Raw genomic sequence first — 17,370 nt, 5'->3', positions numbered from 1 at the left:
TCACTTAATCTTTCTGAGCCTCAACTTTTTCTTTGTTAAAGGGAGGTGGGAATATTACATATACAGGAGTCATACATTCATTAATTCAATAAACACTAAGATCTTTCCACGTCTAATCCATATGTGCTTTGCGAACCAAAAATAATATGTCAATAGTGTGAGTTATTCTTATGTGTATGCAATAAACAAACTGGCATTTTTTGCTTATTGTTCTGTTTGTTTCGTTTAAAAAGCTTTTTCAGTCGTTATAGTCTATAAATTCAAGCACCAAAATGCCATTTTCTAGTTCAGGTACAGTTTAACTAGTAATTTGTGAATCTGATGAAGAGGATAACATTTGACTTCCAAATAGTCAAATAGACACTCAGCCAGCAAAACTAGAAAATAAATTGAGGCAAGAAGAAAAATAATGAGTAAGGAGAACATAAGAACAAGCAGGAAATTGGGGGTGAGATTTTTGGAATGCGCTGTCTCAGATTCACATGTGCTCACTTTCTTAGCATGAGATGTCTATGATGCTTATGTTTTCATATTTGCATTCCCTGATTTTGAGACTAAATCCCACACATATCTTTACGTTATAATCCATAATATAAGCAATAGCCATGGCAGAAAGTTAATGGTATAGAAGTTGCACTTATTTTGCTGAGAACAGCAAATTTAAAGGAAGAGAAATATTTTATCATAAAGCCTTTCTTTACATATATTGGGAGGATTCATTATACGTAAACATTTTTCACACCATTAGCTATCTGCAATCTATCAGCTTTTCTGTTTGATCAAAGCTTTACTATAAATATATGCACACACATATATGTTTTATGACCTCAAGGAATTTGAAAATCTCTCCCATATACCACCTGTTCCCTTTATTACCACGTCAGCATCAGGACTGACAACTAGGAACAAGAAGTAAACCTGGATAGAAAACGCATTAGAATAAGAGTTAAAAATCAGTGGACAGACCAAACAACTTTGGAAATGAGTGGAGTCTCTAAGAGTAAAAATAAAAGGTACTATACCTGGCACTCTAGTTGATAAAGCTGTTTTCCACAGGGATACAGGTTAACAATGCTGATACTGCTATGCATGTATACTGGAACTTGTGGATGGTGGGAGCCAGGTTTCTCACTACTGGAGTGCGAGCTTACAGATAGGCAAGGAAAGGCTAAAATGATACAAGTGGTAATGGATTAGAGTTGGAAACATCAGTATGAACTCATGCTCAGCTCACTTTTTTTTTTTTTGGTGAGGAAGATTGGCTCTGTGCTAACATCTTTTGCCAATCTTCCTCTTTTTGCTGAGGAAGACTGGCTCTGTGCTAACATCTGTGACCATTTTCCTCTATTTTTTGTATGTGGGATGCTGCCACAGCATGGCTTGATGAGCGGTGCATCAGTCCACACCCGGATTCAAACTTGTGAAACCCAGGTTGCCGAAGCAGATGGTGCAAACTTAACCACTACTACCCCAGGCTGGCCCTAGGTCACTTTTGATACAGGTAGTTACATTTAGAAATGTTTTTATATATGTATAAATATATACAGCTTAGCAGATACACCTATATTACCTTGTTTTGTCAGCTGAGTGGTCCTAGAAGCAACTACACCTAGTAGCAATAGGCACACATAGTGCCCAGGTCTCGGTTTCTAATAAAAGAAAACTGATTAAAGGAATCACGGCTCCTTGGAGAAATGGCTGGTTCCAGGATTGAGGCCAGAAGTATGCAAGGTAAGACTGGAACATCTTGTAGTGCTGGAAGTTAAGTTCTTTAAAAAACAAGCAAACAAACCAACCTACGTTGACAGGGGTTTTTCAAACAGATACAGGAGCCTACTGAAAGAGCTCCCAATGGCCCAATCTGGAACAATTTGAGCAACAAAATAAAGGAAAGTATTAGATTATAACCCAAAGTATAAAATAAATATCCATGAATACATATTGATATAAATAAATAATTGAATAAATAAATAAATGGGGAAGGAGAGAATAATCTCCCATTCAGAAGAATTGCAAATAATTTATGTAAGTACTCCATCCTCAAGGAGAGGCAGCATAACTCCCCATTCCTTTTCATTTTTTCCTTTAATCTGCTGAAATGCTTCTTTTTAAATTTCAGCTTAATTGAGGTATAATTGATATATAAAATTGTAAAGATTTTTTAAAGTGTACATTGTGGTGATTTGATATAACATACACATTGTGAAAGGATTTCACCCATCTAGTTAGTTGACACATCCATCACCTCACATATTTATCTTTTTCTGGATTTGGTGAGAACAGAAGTTCTACTCTCTTAGCAAATTTCAACTATCCAATACAGTGTAACCAACTATAGTCACCATGTTATACACTAGAGCCTCAGGCCTTATTCATTTTACAGCTGGAAGTTTGTACTCTTTTGCCAGCCTCTCCCTATTTCCCCCACCCCCCAGCCCCTAGAAACCACTTTTCTACTCTCTTTTTCTATGAGTTTGACTTTTTTCCCCATTCTTTAGAAATGGACTATGAATAGTGACTTCTTTCCGAAGAGTACAACATGGGAAAGGGAAAAAAAGAGTAACTTGACAGTGGAGAAACCTGACAAATGCTGCCCCAGACAGGTGATCAAGGTCAACATCAGCAGTGACAGGTCACGCTGATAGAATGTGCTCTTGACATGATGTACTCTACCTCTGGCCTTCCTCCCAAATACCCATAACCCCAGTCTCACCAAGAAAAAAACACCAGACCAATTCTAAGAGAGGGACATTCTACAAAATATCTAACCAGTACTCCCTGAAACTGTCAGTCATCAAAATCAAGGAAAGTCTGAGAAACTGTCACAGCCAACAAGAGCCAAAGGGACATGATAACTAAATGTAATGTGTCATTCTGGATGAGATCCTGGGACAGAAAAAGGATATTAGGTAAAAATTAAAGACATGTATGGACTTTAGTTAGTGATAATATATCAATATTGGTTCATTAATTGCAACAAATATACAAAACTAACGTAAGATGTTAATAATAGGGGAAACTGGATGTGGGGGTTATGGGAACTCTTTGTACTAATTTCTCTATTTTTCTGTAAGTCCAAAACTGTTCTTAAAAAAATCTGTTAAAAAAAAAATCAGTGGACACTGAAGAGTCATTTGATAAAATAAAATACAAATCTTTATAAATTTTTAAAAAATTAAAAATAACAAGATACTCCTTAAAGATCATATATTGGAGAAATTTCTAAACTTAGAAGTTTTGGAAGAAATCATAGAGGAAATTTTATATAGATTAAATAACTTACAAGTTTCAAAAAAGACTTCACAAATTATAGTGGAAAAAAATACCCTGAGAAAATATACTCAAAGTAAAGAAAATAAACAAATGTTGATATTCTGAATTGTTATAGAGCTCTTACAAATTTACTTTTTAAAGAATACCTCTGTTTCAGGGCCAGCCCAGTGGCATAGCGGTTAAGTTCGTGCACTCCATTTTGGCGGCCTGGGGTTCACAGGTTTGGATCCTGGGTGCAGACCTGTGCACAGCTTGTCAAGCCATGCTGTGGCAGCGTCCCATATAAAGTGGAGGAAGATGGGCACAGATGTTAGCCCAGGGCCAATCTTCCTCAGCAAAAAGAGGAGGATTGGCAATAGACCGTAGCTCAGGGCTAATCTTCCTCACACACACACAAAAATATATCTCTGTTTCAAAATGGGCAAAGGGCACAAGAAGTCAATGAAGAAAAGAGGAAATAAAAGTGGTTAAAAAACAACGGGAAATTATTCTAACTGCTACTCAAAGAAATCTAAAAAAATTAAAGCATAAAAGAGATACAATACTATTCCATGTCTATTAAATTCCAAAATTACATATATATTAATATATAAAATATATACAGCTGGTTTATATACATATATATAGATACGTATATAAAACGTGTCTATTTGGTAACAGACAGTCAAACAAGCAGTCTCATCAGACAAATGCTGGTGAAGAGTGCCAACGGATACATCAACTTTTAGGATATGTTTACAAGAGCTTTAAAAATGTTGTTTACATGTGACTCTAATAATCCATTCTAAGAGTTGGCAAAGTCTTTCCATAAAGGGCCAGAGAGCAAATATTTTGTGCTTTGCAGGCCACATAGGCTCTGTTACAACTACTTAATTCTGCCATTGCAGTGTGACAGCTACCAGAGACAATTATGTAAATGAGTGAGTGTGGCCCTCTGTGTTCCGCTAAAGCAGACAGTGCACCGGATTTGGCCTATAGTTAGCCAACCCCTGATCTTTCCTAAAGAATAACAAAAGTGAAAGAAAATATATGAAACAAAATTACATATACTGCTTGATCTCCACTATGTAAAAAGTATTTGTAGAGAAAAATATTAGCAGAAACAACATCAAAATGCTAACCAGGGGCCGGCCCCGTGGCTTAGCGGTTAAGTGCACGCGCTCTGATGCTGGCAGCCTGGGTTCGGATCCCAGGCGCGCACCGACGCACCGCTTCTCCAGCCATGCTGAGGCCGCATCCCACATACAGCAACTAGAAGGATGTGCAACTATGACGTACAACTATCTACTGGGGCTTTGGGGGGATAAATAAATAAATAAACTTAAAAAAAAAATTAAAAAAAAAAAATGCTAACCAGATTTTTCTTTGGATAGTGGAATAAAGACTTTTTCCCCTCCTTATTCCTACAATTGCACTTTTTTATGTATTAAAAATTAAAAAAAGAAATTCTAAAGTGAGTTTCTTTGAATTTGCGCTTTTATCAGCAAACCAGAGATTCCTGGGTCAATTAAAGATTTTAAAGTATTCTTATTTGCTATGTTTATGTATATTCAAGAAAATATTTTGGTGAATTTTCATCCAATTCTCCATAGTAATGGGCTTCTTTTGACATTCAGAAATTATGTTTTGGAATATTACTCACTTCTAACCAACTCGGGTTATGGTTCTGAATCTATTGTTAGTTATTCTTGAAACGCTTCACTCCTTCCAGAGCTTCTGACACTTTCTGGGGATCACCTAAAGCCACGATATTGGAAAATGTTGCCTGCTTTTCTGAAGTTCTTTTTAATGACTCGTGTTCTTAATAGCCTCTGTTTAAGCGACAAAAGAACCACTGTTGTTAGGAGGGATGTACAGTGTCTTACACAAGTTTACCCTGGCAAGCCACAGGCCCCGATCTGCAATTCTGTGTCAGCAGTTTTCAGTCCCACTAATATGGATACAGATGGGTGTGTGAGCTGCTCCAGGCTTCTCACAGAGCCAATCAAAACACGGAAAACAAAGGCCTTTATAAGCTCAGTGCTGACCACAGTTCCCTACAGTATTGCTAAAGTCACATTTTGCTCTTGACTTTCTAGATACAGAATCCCTCTCACCTGAGAGAATTCAGATGTCATTCACAACCCAGGACTTAAGTTTGTTGTTCTAGTAAGAGTATGTAATCGCTCCCTTTGGAAAAGGAAAAATGAAGCCTCTTTCAGTCTTTCTCTAAGAATTTCCAAAACAACCCAATAGCTCTCTGAACACACAGGATGCAAACCAAGGACAGCGAGCCAGCCTAGAGCAGAGACGCGCAATTGGGCTGACGCTACATAAATACAGGAAAAAGAAAAAACTGAACTCATTATCTGAGACCATTTGAAGGAGAGAAAGATGTGCTTTTGCTCAGCTTCACCAGCACCTCAAGGCGCCCACCCTGGCCACCATGACGGTCGTCTTCTCCCGTCCCTCACCCCAACCCTCCTTCTCTCTCAGAAGGACGTGCGTGCTGTTATAAGAATTTCTCGTTATACGATGGTTTAAATTTACTTCTTTTTGTCTGTTTCCCTCACTAGAAACAGGCGCTTCGTGAGAGCAGAGACCACAGCCTGTCTGGTTTTTCTGTGCTCTGTTTTCCATAGGAAATATATGATAAGTATTGAATGTGCAGATGAATAGCAGAATAATTTAGCAGAAAGATTCTGGATTACTAGTCAGACAATGTGTGCTCTAGTTCTGGCTCTGCCATCCACTAGTTAGATGTACTAATGAGGTTCCCACTACGATAATGCCGTGTAACACCTACCCCAAATCTCTGTAATCTACATCAGAAAGCATTTATTTTTGCTCACAAGTCTGCAAGTTTGCTGGGACTCGGCTAGGGTTGGCTGCAACCAGTCTTCAGGTTGGGGTCAGGTTGGCTCCACATGTCTCTTCATTCTGGGACCAGTAGCTACTTGGAGCCTGTTGTCAGACTGAATAGAAGCAGCACAAAGAGGAAGGCAGAAATGCTTAAACCTCTTAAAGCCTCAGCTCAGAACTGACACATTGTCACTTCCGCCTACATTCCATGGACCAAAACAAATCACATGACCAAGCCCAACCTCAGGGAGGCACGGAAATATACTCACCAACAGTAGACCATAGCAAGGATGAGGAGAGCAGGCAGAATTGCGGACCAATAATATCATCAACCACAGTAGTCACATGAAATTCATCAAGTTTCGATATCTGGAAGAAAAATATGACAATTCCAGTCCTGAGGATGCATGGGGCTCTTGTGAGAGTCAAATGCTTTTGTGTAGACATTATGTAATTAAAATTGTTTAACCAAGAGCTAGACATTGTGTAGGCACCAGATAATGATTGAAAATGACCAGTCATTTTCTTTTCTTATAGAGAGAAAGACTACAATCAAAATACAATATGATCATTGTTTAACATAAGTTGTGTATAAAGTATTGTGGGAACAGGAGATCAAGTTGTTACATTGGTCTGGGTGATGTTTGTGATGCTACTTTAAAAATGAATGAGAATAAATAAGAATGACCACTGCAGAGGAGACCGGGGAAGTGGGAGAGTGTAGGGGGAGAGGAGGCTTTAGCTTTATCAGCAATATTTCTTTTTAGGGTAAATAGGAAAGATTTGAAGCAAATATGGCAAAAAAAAAAGTTGTCATCTGATAAATCTAGATGTTGAGAGACTGGATATCTGTTATTTTCTATGTATGCTTGAAAAATTTCATAATCAAACATAAATTTTTTTAATTATTTTAAAATAGGTACCTGGCAAACAAAGAAGGGAAGGAAGGTATTCTGGGCAGAAAGAGCACAAGCAGTAGGAAAAGGAATTTGGTCTTAATGGATAATAGTGTGAGGGAGGATGGTGAGAGAGAATAAGACAGAGGAAGGGGAAGGGATTGTATTAGTTTCCTACTGCTGCTGTACAGGTATCACAATCTGAGTGGCTTAAAACAACAGAAACTTATTGTCTCACAGTTCTGGAGGCTAAAAGTTTGAGATCAAAGCATCAGCAGGGTTGCTTCTTTCTGAGCGCTCTGAGGAAGAATCTATTCCATGCTTATCTCCTAGCTTCCAGTGATGACCAACAATCCTTGGCATTCCTTGGCTTATAGACACATCAGTCCAATCTCTGCCTCCATCTTCATATGGCATTCTCATTGTGTGTCTCTGTCTTCACATGGCCTTCTTCCCACTGTGCATGTCTCTGTGTCAAAATTTCGTCTTCTTATAAGGACACCAGTCATACTGTATTAAGGGCCCACCCCACTTCAGTATGACCTCCTCTTAATTTAATTAATGACATCTGCAATGACCCTATTTCCACATAAGATCACATTCTGCTGTACTGGGGATTAGGACTGCAACAGATCTTTTCGGGAGACACAATTCAACCCATAAGGGGGATCAAGATATTGCTACTATTTTTTGGCTGCTATTATCAATAAATTTTCATATTTACTAAAAAATTCGAAGGAGCAGCATAATATATTGTGAACCAATTGAAAGACCTCCTCAGGGGACCTGTGACTTAGCTGATTCTGTGGAAGAAAGGAAATCACAAGAAGGATGATGCTTTCTGTGTTTCTTCCTTCTTACCATTCATGTGCCTCCCAGGCTAACCCACATTATGCTCTGCATCACACCAGCCCACGCTGGGTGACTCACCATCCTGCCCCACTCTCCTTTGCAGAATAGTTTCATCATCAAAAGAAAAAGCCCTCTGGCTACTATCACCACTCTTTTGGACTGCAGTGCTTTGCCCTGTAGTTAATTTTTAACCCTGGGCTCTTCAGCAACTATCCTGATCACCAAGATCTGGCACCAATGGTCTGCCTCATATTTCTCTCTCTGCTTTAGGAAACTTCCTTAGTAAACTTCTTCACAATGCATGGGCTGCTCAGGCAGAATTTTCAGTCCCTCGTAATCTATTTTCCAGTTTACAGCTCTAAAATCAGTGAGTTATCTCAAATCAGTTCTTAGACTACTTGGTACATCCCTTACTCAAGCCAAATGCTCTTCCCCTCCAACTGTATGATCTAGCTCTCGCCAACTTCTCTATCCCCCATCTCACACCACACTCTCTTTTGCTCACCGTCCTCCAGATCTACTTCCTTTTGTTCCTTGAACATGCCAGGTCTTTTTTTTTTTTTACCCCCAGGCCATTCCACTAGGTTCTTCTTCCACCTCTGCAAATTGCTCATTCTCAAATATCACTTCTTTGGAGGGTTTTTCTCTGGCCATCCTATCTAAAACACCTTCCTCAGACTCTCAGACTTAGCATGCTGTTTACTTCCTTCTAGAGTTATTTACTCATTCATTCATTTACTAGTTTATTGTAAGTCTCCTCTATAAAAAGAGATCATGTCTGCCTAGTTCAGTAATAGTCTCTGCTGCTCATACAGTGCCTGGCACATAATAGATGCCTAATAAATACAAATTGAATGAAAAAATAAACTTTGGGCTCAAGCCTTCCCAAAATCTTCACAAGTTTGGGCTCTAAGCAGGAAATAAGAAGCACTTGCCTTAGTCACCTTTTGGTGCTGGTTCCTAGCCCCTGCCTCTGTTACCCAGATTCTGCCTGGATTCCTGGCACAGGATTCTAAAGTCTATCTTGGGTTCTTAACTTATCTCCAAAGTTCTGGGTTCCAGATTCTACTTACAAGAAACAGGGACCTAGAGTATCAACTGGTCTTCCCCACGGCTGTTCCTGAACTTGACCTCTTGCCTGCTGAATATTATACGTGCTGAATATTATAAGAACTGCTGCTCCTACCTGTCTTAGTTAACAACCACAGAATTGACCCCGAACCTGCCCAAGTCCTCCTTGTTTGACTCAACCCTGTCCTCCCTCTCTTATCCCTATCTTTCCACTCTAAATCTTCCTTCTTCGTTTCTACCCCAATCACAGCATGACTGTAAGCATAAAGGAGTGGTTAATGTGGACACATTTTTGAAAGCTAATCATTCCAATTCATAGTTGCCTCTCCATTGGAGGTGTGTACAAAACTCCTAGTATATCTGTCTCACTGGATACGATAAATCTCCATGCCAACAATTAGAAGTTATGCATTTGCCAACTCCAATATAGATAGGAACTAAATCTGTGATGTTTTCAACTTTGGGTACTTTCAAACAACTTTCAGATACAATTGAGACCATTTATAGCACTGAAAGTAGGTATGCCTTGAAGTCTTTCCTGTGTAAGCCTAATTCTATCACTTTCCTTAAAATCCAGTATCCAGAAAGCATTTAAGTAAAGCTACCGTGAGTTGCCTGGATATTTTCCAAGCTCTGGATACCATAGTTAGTCACATGGAATGTGGAATGGGCTAGACATCTTGGAATTGTTCTTGTTAAATTAGTGTAAGCGATTGACCCAATAGCTGTAGTAATCATTATTTGTTTAAGAAGTTCCTGTGAGGAAAGCTATGCAGTTGTCTTGTGAAGTAGCTTCTTAAAAGGCTTTTATTTTGTCTGGATATGATAAGAATCACTACATGGTATGTCTAACTGATGACTTAGTGCTCTTTCAGTACATAGAAACTTCTATGGGAAAAAGAATTAGACAATAAGTACCAATGACTTAATACATGCCATGTTTCCAATTCAATTTGCTTTGATAAAAATCAAATAATCCCCAGGAACACAAATATTTATCTACAGTGATTGGACAGTCTGTTAAAATTGGCATTCTCAGTCCCTCCAAAACATTCATTTGTCCTTTATACGACCCACACATTGTCAAGAGGTTAATAATGTTGAAAAATTCCTGTGGTGTTCTTAGTTTTTGTGCTATCTGGCAGAGAAACATCAGGATCTTTAATTTTCTTTTCAACATAGCATGTTCTTTATTCACAATCAATGCTCCTCTGTCTTAATCAACAAAATAGGAAACAGATTTTAAATTCTAAAAGCACTGTAAATTCATAGCATTTTTCCTTTGAAGTAAAATGTTTTATATGACTACAGAGAAACATGAAAAGAATTCATATGGCTTAACAACTCAGAAGGCTTAACAACTAAAAGCATAATAATTTGTCCTCAGTGGAACAGACAGACATTTTAACGGTAAACAGGTATTATTAAAGAGTTTGGTAAAGTGATTTTTAAATGTGCTAGTTTTTATATTATAGAATATATTTCAAAATATGATTCAGCCCTAAATACAATTATATACCACCTTATCTATGTGCAAAGATTATTCTTTTCTATTTAGACATTGTTTTAAGGAATACATTTTACGTTGGTACCAAGTTACAAAGTAAAATGTAATTTACAAATAGATAAGTTATCTACTCCAATAAAACCATAGCAGATAAACCCTTTATCAAATATGTCAAGTACACGTTAAATCATAAAATATCATAGAACTAGCTACAGAGGACACACTCATACTTTCAAGGTTACTATCTTTATTTAAGTACCTCATGTCCTTTCAAATGACTTTAAAAAAGAATTTATGATCAGTAAGATATGGCAATTAATATTAGTCATCAAAATCAAAAGCATAGGTGTGCTTCACTTCCTTCAATAAATCTCGAGTGTTCAGAAGAAAAGAGCAATGGGACGAAAACCTGTCTCAGATCATAACATCAGGAAAGGAAGTTAGAACCCAATTCTAACCCATCAGGGAAAAGGAAGCCTCTAAAAACAATATACAGATTCCCAGTAGTCTGTATAATCAGCACGTTGTTACTAAGAAGCAAAGCAATAGACCACCATTTCTTTTAAAGAGACTCGTAGCCTAGAGGTGTTTCCTTTGTCATCTCCTGTCCCCAACTTCTTTCTCCGACCTTGAATCTCCTCCACTACCTTTATCTACCTTACCCACTGACCACTCTTCCTCTCCTCTCTACCACTATTTTCCCGCCTCCTTTACCTTCTTCAAACTGCTCTTGCCCAGCGAGCCCATCCTGATGAACCCACCCAGCCTTGTTCCTGCCTACCCCTGCCTTTGCACTACGGCTTCCTAATTACACACTGCTTCTCTATTCAAGAATGTTTTGCCTTGGATCTATATCCGGCAGTTGTTCTGTGTGTGTGTCTGAGAGCTTGGGTTCTGGAGTCATTCCACCCGTGCTCAAATCCCAGCTCTACTCTTACTACTGTGAAGCAGGTTAACTAACCCCATGAAGCTCCAGTGATCCATCTGCAAAGTGAGGCTTATAACAGAATTTGCCTATCGGGATATTGTGAGGACACAAGGGGGTCATGAGAGGAATGCACTCTATATAGTGCTGGTGGAGAGTAAACACACAATAAATACTGATTATTATTATTCTCATACTTATTATTTTGCCAACACAGGGGCAATTCTCTTCAGTGCAAACTGTTGTATATTATTTCGTATCACCCTGTAAGTATGGTGACTGCACTGTTTGAACTAAAATTGAGACAAATGATCCGGCAAATCATATGCACTTAGCAGCAAAGAAACAGAAGCATTGACGTACAAACAGCACAGGTGATTCAGGGTGGGAAAATCACTGTATCGATAAATCCTGTGGTTTGCTTTTTTAATGGACTGAGTCCTCAGATAAGAGTGTGCCAGGTCTACAAAAGTGAAGTAAAGGGTGGATTTGTTTGGGGCCAGATTCCGAATTTATGGGCAAGTTAAGACAAGTTTTTTCCTTCCTTCCATTATAGGATGCATAAATATAGACACCTGTGCAGTATACTAGGTTATCGCTCTTAAAGAAAACCTCATCTTCACTTCCCACAATTTTCTGTGAGGACAATATCAGGAATAAAACTTGCCCAGTACCATAGTGAGAGGGGCCAGCAGACAGAACAGGGGGGAAATAGAATGAACATCATGTGAAAACTGAAACTGGAAGTGAGCTACTGATAGAGGTGGAACCTCTGTTGACAAAAAAAATGGGCCAGAAGGGCTAATGTCTTCAGTAATTATATCTGAGGACAGACTTGACAAGTGCTTTCAAGTCTGTTAACTGGATTGTTTTGGAAAATCTCAGCTTAACTCTTAGAATCTTATCTGCTTAATTGCAACTTTGTCAATATTTTAAATGTATGTTTATATTATGTAAGGACCAGAACATTTTGAAATCTTGCCATTAAGGTAATAAGACAGAGAGAGAGACATAGAGAGAGAGAGAGAGAGAGAGAGAGAGGTGTGTCGCTGAAGGTTGGTAGAACAACAAAACAGCTACAACAGGGCCTGGTTGTAACAGAATGGCCTCCTATATTCTTCAGTGGAAATTATCAGAAGAGACACGCCCCTAGAACAGACAAATGTAAGTACAGCAATACATTCCAAAGTCAAATACAAATGCTTTTATTATCTTCCATCTTTTGTAATCCATGCCTCTGTTCCCAAGCATTTTCATGGATAATTGAAAAATGACAACAAATTTCTTCCCTTGAGTCTCCATTTCTCTCATGGTAGATGAGCTATGCTACCTACAGCAGACACTCCCTGTAGCAGAGGACAACTGTGTCTCTCAGGTAATCCAGTGGTCTTATCCTGAAGGTTGTACCCTTTAACTGTCCTTCCCAACATGGAATGAACCAATACACACGATCTCATGGGGACAGAATGGCTCCAAACGGTCTTTTGTTTCCACACTCCTACACTTCATAGTCTTCCCACTCTTCTCCTGACTTTGTTTTATTTTCAAAGTGAAATATTTATATTCCTATGGTATCTTATTTTAATAGCTGATTTATTCTCATCTCTCATATTGTGCTTTTTAAAATATCACTGCTAGTAACCCATCAAGACTTTGTATTGGGAGAAAAAATATTTATGCTGTATTGGAGTAAGAACTATGGCCTAAAGGGTAAAAAGTGTGTTGTCTGTTATCTATTCATCACCACATACAGACATCCATAATTTATTATTATTATATAGAGCATAAAATTACAGCACAAATTACTGAAGCTGGCTCTAGGTATCCAATTTTTTATTACACTGTTTTCTCTACCTTAGTGTATGCTTGAAAATTTTCACCATAACAATCTTTGAAAATGCATATGAGATCAGAGAGACAATCTCAGAAAAGAAAAAAAATGATCTGAATGATATCCTCTGATTTCAGATTGATCTCAGATTACTGTAGGCGGCATTCCTAGGCTTAGCAGAGCTCCAGTGCTCGTCTCTTCAACTTGGGAAGCTCCTGGGTGGAAGAGGGGTAGTTATTTTTAGTGCAAGCTACTTTAGGGAGAGAGTGCCCAATTTTGTTGTTGAGGCGGTCCAGACATGAAATGCTATACATTTGATTTTTCAAACAAGATGGAGACAAGGTAATGAAAAGTATGAAGGCTTTGGCGTTGGACAGACTAGTCAAATCCTGCTATCTGTACAATTTGGGGGAAATTACAAGTTTCTCAGAATTTTTATCCCTTGTAAAGTCAAGTTAATATCAGCTTCACAAAGTTATTATATGTAAAGTGCTTACTCATATGTGTGGCAAATAATAGATTTCCAATGCATGTTTACTTCCTTCCTTCCTGTCATAGTTCCAGTTGCTAATCATATAACATGTTCAAGAAACTCCAAAGATTTTTCTAGATATAACTCTGAAAACCTTTTCAGTTCTCCAAAACACCAGTTAGGAGCTTGGCATATCCAGTCACTGTACATTATTATTAGAAAGGCTATTAATAGACAAGGAACTCATGTCTTTAGACAGATTAGACACCAGATTGCGTGATGTAGTAGGAGGGACAATGAACTCTCTGTTAAGGACAGGAATTCTCATCTCCACTCTCATTAAGAAGCTATTGTCTTTGAAAGGGACACCTAACCATCTCTTGTCCTTGGAGAAGGAATTTTCCAAAAGTATTTCTAAGTTCTCCACTTTCTAAAACACAGAGAATGACAGACAAAGAAAGAGACTAACTAAAATACATGAAAGTAATAATTTGATATGTCACTGTATTAAACAGAGAGATTACCTTGTTTTTCCTCAGGTATAAAAACTACGCTTATTAGATTTTGACAAAGTGAAAGCACTTCATGAGTATGAGGTTTTGACTCTGAATCAAATGGCCTTGGCCAGAAGCCACTGCAAATAGTCGTGTTGTGTGATTATTATTGTTTTTGCTATGATGAAAGCAGGATTATGAATTTAATGCAGTAAGCAGCTGCAAATTAGCTAAAGCCCAACATAGAGAATAATTAAGAGTGAGGGATCTCGGGTATCAGAGACAGCAGGCGCCTGGCCTGGCCCTGCATCTGACCGTGGCCGTGACAGGTGACTTCACATTTCAGAACCTCGGGTACCTCATCTCTGAGGCATATCATCTTTAAAAGTTGTTAAAAATTAAATGAGAAAATGCTAGTAAAATGTCCCTGGCATTTAGTAAGTGATTAAGAATCTATTTTCTTCATGAATTTCCACTTTTAGAAATATCATACCAGCTTCTTATCAATAATGTTGATTTTTCTCAGAGATAAAATTCAAAGTTTTGCTTTTCATGTTTATGAGCCACTCCTCATTATGTTTGTGTGTGAGACAGAGAGATTGTACATTTATATGGTTTTTTGAAAAAACAGCAAAGTGTTAACAAAATAGCAAGAGGACAGTATTCAGAACGGCTGAGCAGTCATGAAGGCAACATGGGACTCACAAACAGATTAAAGGGATTTAAGGATTGGGTGACTCTCAGTAGGAAACTGTTTTCTTCCATGAAAAGCCACAGATGTCTCAAAGGTCTCCCCACCACAGCCCCAGTCACAGACAACTTGTGCAGGCACAATGGTCAAGATATTTGCAAATAACCCTTGAAGAACATTGGAATCACACCTTCTGCATATCATATATCTGAAGAATTCAAAGCTAAGGAAACAAATCACCTGCAAAATACATGTAAATACAGTTGAAGGAAAGAAATAGCCTGCACATGTAAATACGATACATCTGCGTTGGAGACGCTATGTTTTGAACAATCACCAAAAGAGACAGAATTCTCTTAAGTGGAAAGTTAGCTTTGATTCAAGAAAGTGACCCATAAAACCTGGACAGCGCAGGCTGTCACCCAGCACTCTGACACTGACACAGATCAGCATGTGACCCAGATGACAGGGAGAAACAAGCACATGAACAGAACAACCCAGACCAAACACTTCCCTGGACCACGTTTATCATAATCCTAACAGATGGGAATAGAGGACACACTGCTGTTAGTATCTAAGTCACTCTGTGTCGTGTATTGGCTTTGCTATTTGTAAATTAAACCTGAAGATAAACATATTCTTTTTTCCATTGTTAATGTTGAGTTTTTCTCAAAGACGGCCTGCAGTGTTGTTAAGAAAAATCAAGTGAACTGGTGTGATACCACACAACATTTGCAGAGAAACATATCCATAACAAAAGGTGGCCAGAACAGGCCCTAATCCTATTTGAGGCACCACCTCTTATGCATACACTGCAAGTATTGATTCTGGTTATTATAATTTTCAGGCCTCTCACCACAAGATAGGATTTAGAACACTTATGTAAGTTGGCTCTCTTTCTTTAGGGGCTCAGTATAATCATCGATGCTCCCATAGCAGAAGAGACACTAGAGCTTTACTGATTTAGTAAAAAAAGATTATCTTACTGTCTCCCCGGCAAAATGAAAAAGCAAATTATCTGCCTTGACATTTCATCTAACTCATAAGTCTTCCTCGATGTTTAACTCCTTATTTTTCTTATTCCCTTGTATACTCACAGGTTCTTTTCCCAAAAGCTATTTATCTTTTCCTCACCTCATATCAACAAGGAAATCATTTTATAATTAGACTAGTTGTCTCAGTTTACTTTTTTTTTTTAAAGACAGACTTTCCCTACAATGGAATCCCTGCCAAAAAGATGGCTCCACAGCCACACCAGCAGCACCCCACCACCCCCACCTCCTCATCCTTGGAGTAAGAAAACCCAGACATCTATCTGGACCTGAAACCGCCCTTGCTTGAGAAAGCATGAACCTCCGAGACGAGAGAGGAAATGCTGTAGACAATAGCAGAAGCTTTACAGTCCACAAATGCTCAGCTTTTCACCACACCCATTGGTGGAATCTGTTACCAGTAAACACACATTGCTCTAAGCACCATTATTTATTAAAGATGAAAGCAAAAAAATCGTCTGCTTTTAAAGTCAGCTCAGCTCCAAATATGATACATATGAAAATCGGATCATTTTGCTTCTCTGAGCTAGAAACTAGTCAGGGAAACCCTTTGCTACCTAAAGATTGCTCTTTTCTGTCTACCTTGAGCACAATTTCTCCCTTGAAGCTCCAAGATGGGCAGTAATTTCAAATCAGATTGTAAAGTAATAAGGGCACGGAACATGATGGAAAATTCATGTACACTGGAAATTTTATCAGAGTTCTCTAGGAGTTATACCTACAAATGAAATCTTAGTGTTTAGTCTTAAACTTACTAAGCAACAAGAATTGTTTAACTTCTAACCTAGGTAAAAGAACGAAGAAAAGAATAATGAAGCATAAGGAAAAAGAACAATGCAAGTACCAGCCATACTCCACATCCTGTCTTACCCAGCCTGTCTCCCCGTAGGTGAAGCTGCTATAATTTTCAGAATTTCAGAAAGCTCTCAGGCTTCTCTTCCTCCCTTCAAGGTATCTCTTGACTCAGTCCAGTAGCCATGTATCTGCCTGTCTCCAGCTCCTGTCTAGTGACGAGCAGAGCATTCGGTCTTCCCAGCCCTCAAACACAGCTCACCTCTGGAGTCTGTGGGCTCCTCTGCTTTCATGCTCTGCAGCCTCTAGGCCAAATAATGCCCCTCCCATCACCCTGGTACCTGGTCCATTGCCTTATGCTGCCAGTTATTTGGAAGAGAAAGTCAGATCTTGTCCTTACTGCTTACTCCTTACTTAACCTCTCTGAGTTTCAGTTTTCCCGTTCTATAAAATGGGCTAGACCTAGCCATCTCAAATGGTTGTTTGGTTTAAAAATACTTCATATGAAATACCTAGAACAAGGTTTAAAATGTATTAGGTACTCCATAAAGAGTAAGAATAATAACAAAAAGAATAATAATGACAATAAGAAGTAAACAATTCCACAATTTGAAACAACTACTAACTCCATAAACAAAAGATTGGTCACCTATTGCAATATATGAGCCAACAG

General features: G+C 38.4%; 1 long non-coding RNA gene across 1 annotated transcript; it reads right to left on the bottom strand.

Annotated features, from left to right (window-relative positions):
• Nucleotides 1–1,027: 1,027 nt before the first annotated feature.
• LOC131419822 (uncharacterized) lies at nt 1,028–16,937 on the bottom strand. Its single transcript, XR_009223341.1, has 3 exons — nt 16,776–16,937; nt 6,384–6,483; nt 1,028–1,168 (listed from the first exon to the last, which is right to left on the bottom strand). It is a non-coding gene; the product is annotated as an uncharacterized LOC131419822 (long non-coding RNA).
• Between the last annotated feature and the right edge of the window lie 433 nt (nt 16,938–17,370).

The sequence above is a fragment of the Diceros bicornis genome, chromosome 22, assembly GCF_020826845.1.
Source record: "Diceros bicornis minor isolate mBicDic1 chromosome 22, mDicBic1.mat.cur, whole genome shotgun sequence".
NCBI classification, from domain to species: Eukaryota; Metazoa; Chordata; class Mammalia; order Perissodactyla; family Rhinocerotidae; genus Diceros; species Diceros bicornis.
This window is presented reverse-complemented; position numbering and strand designations above follow the sequence as displayed.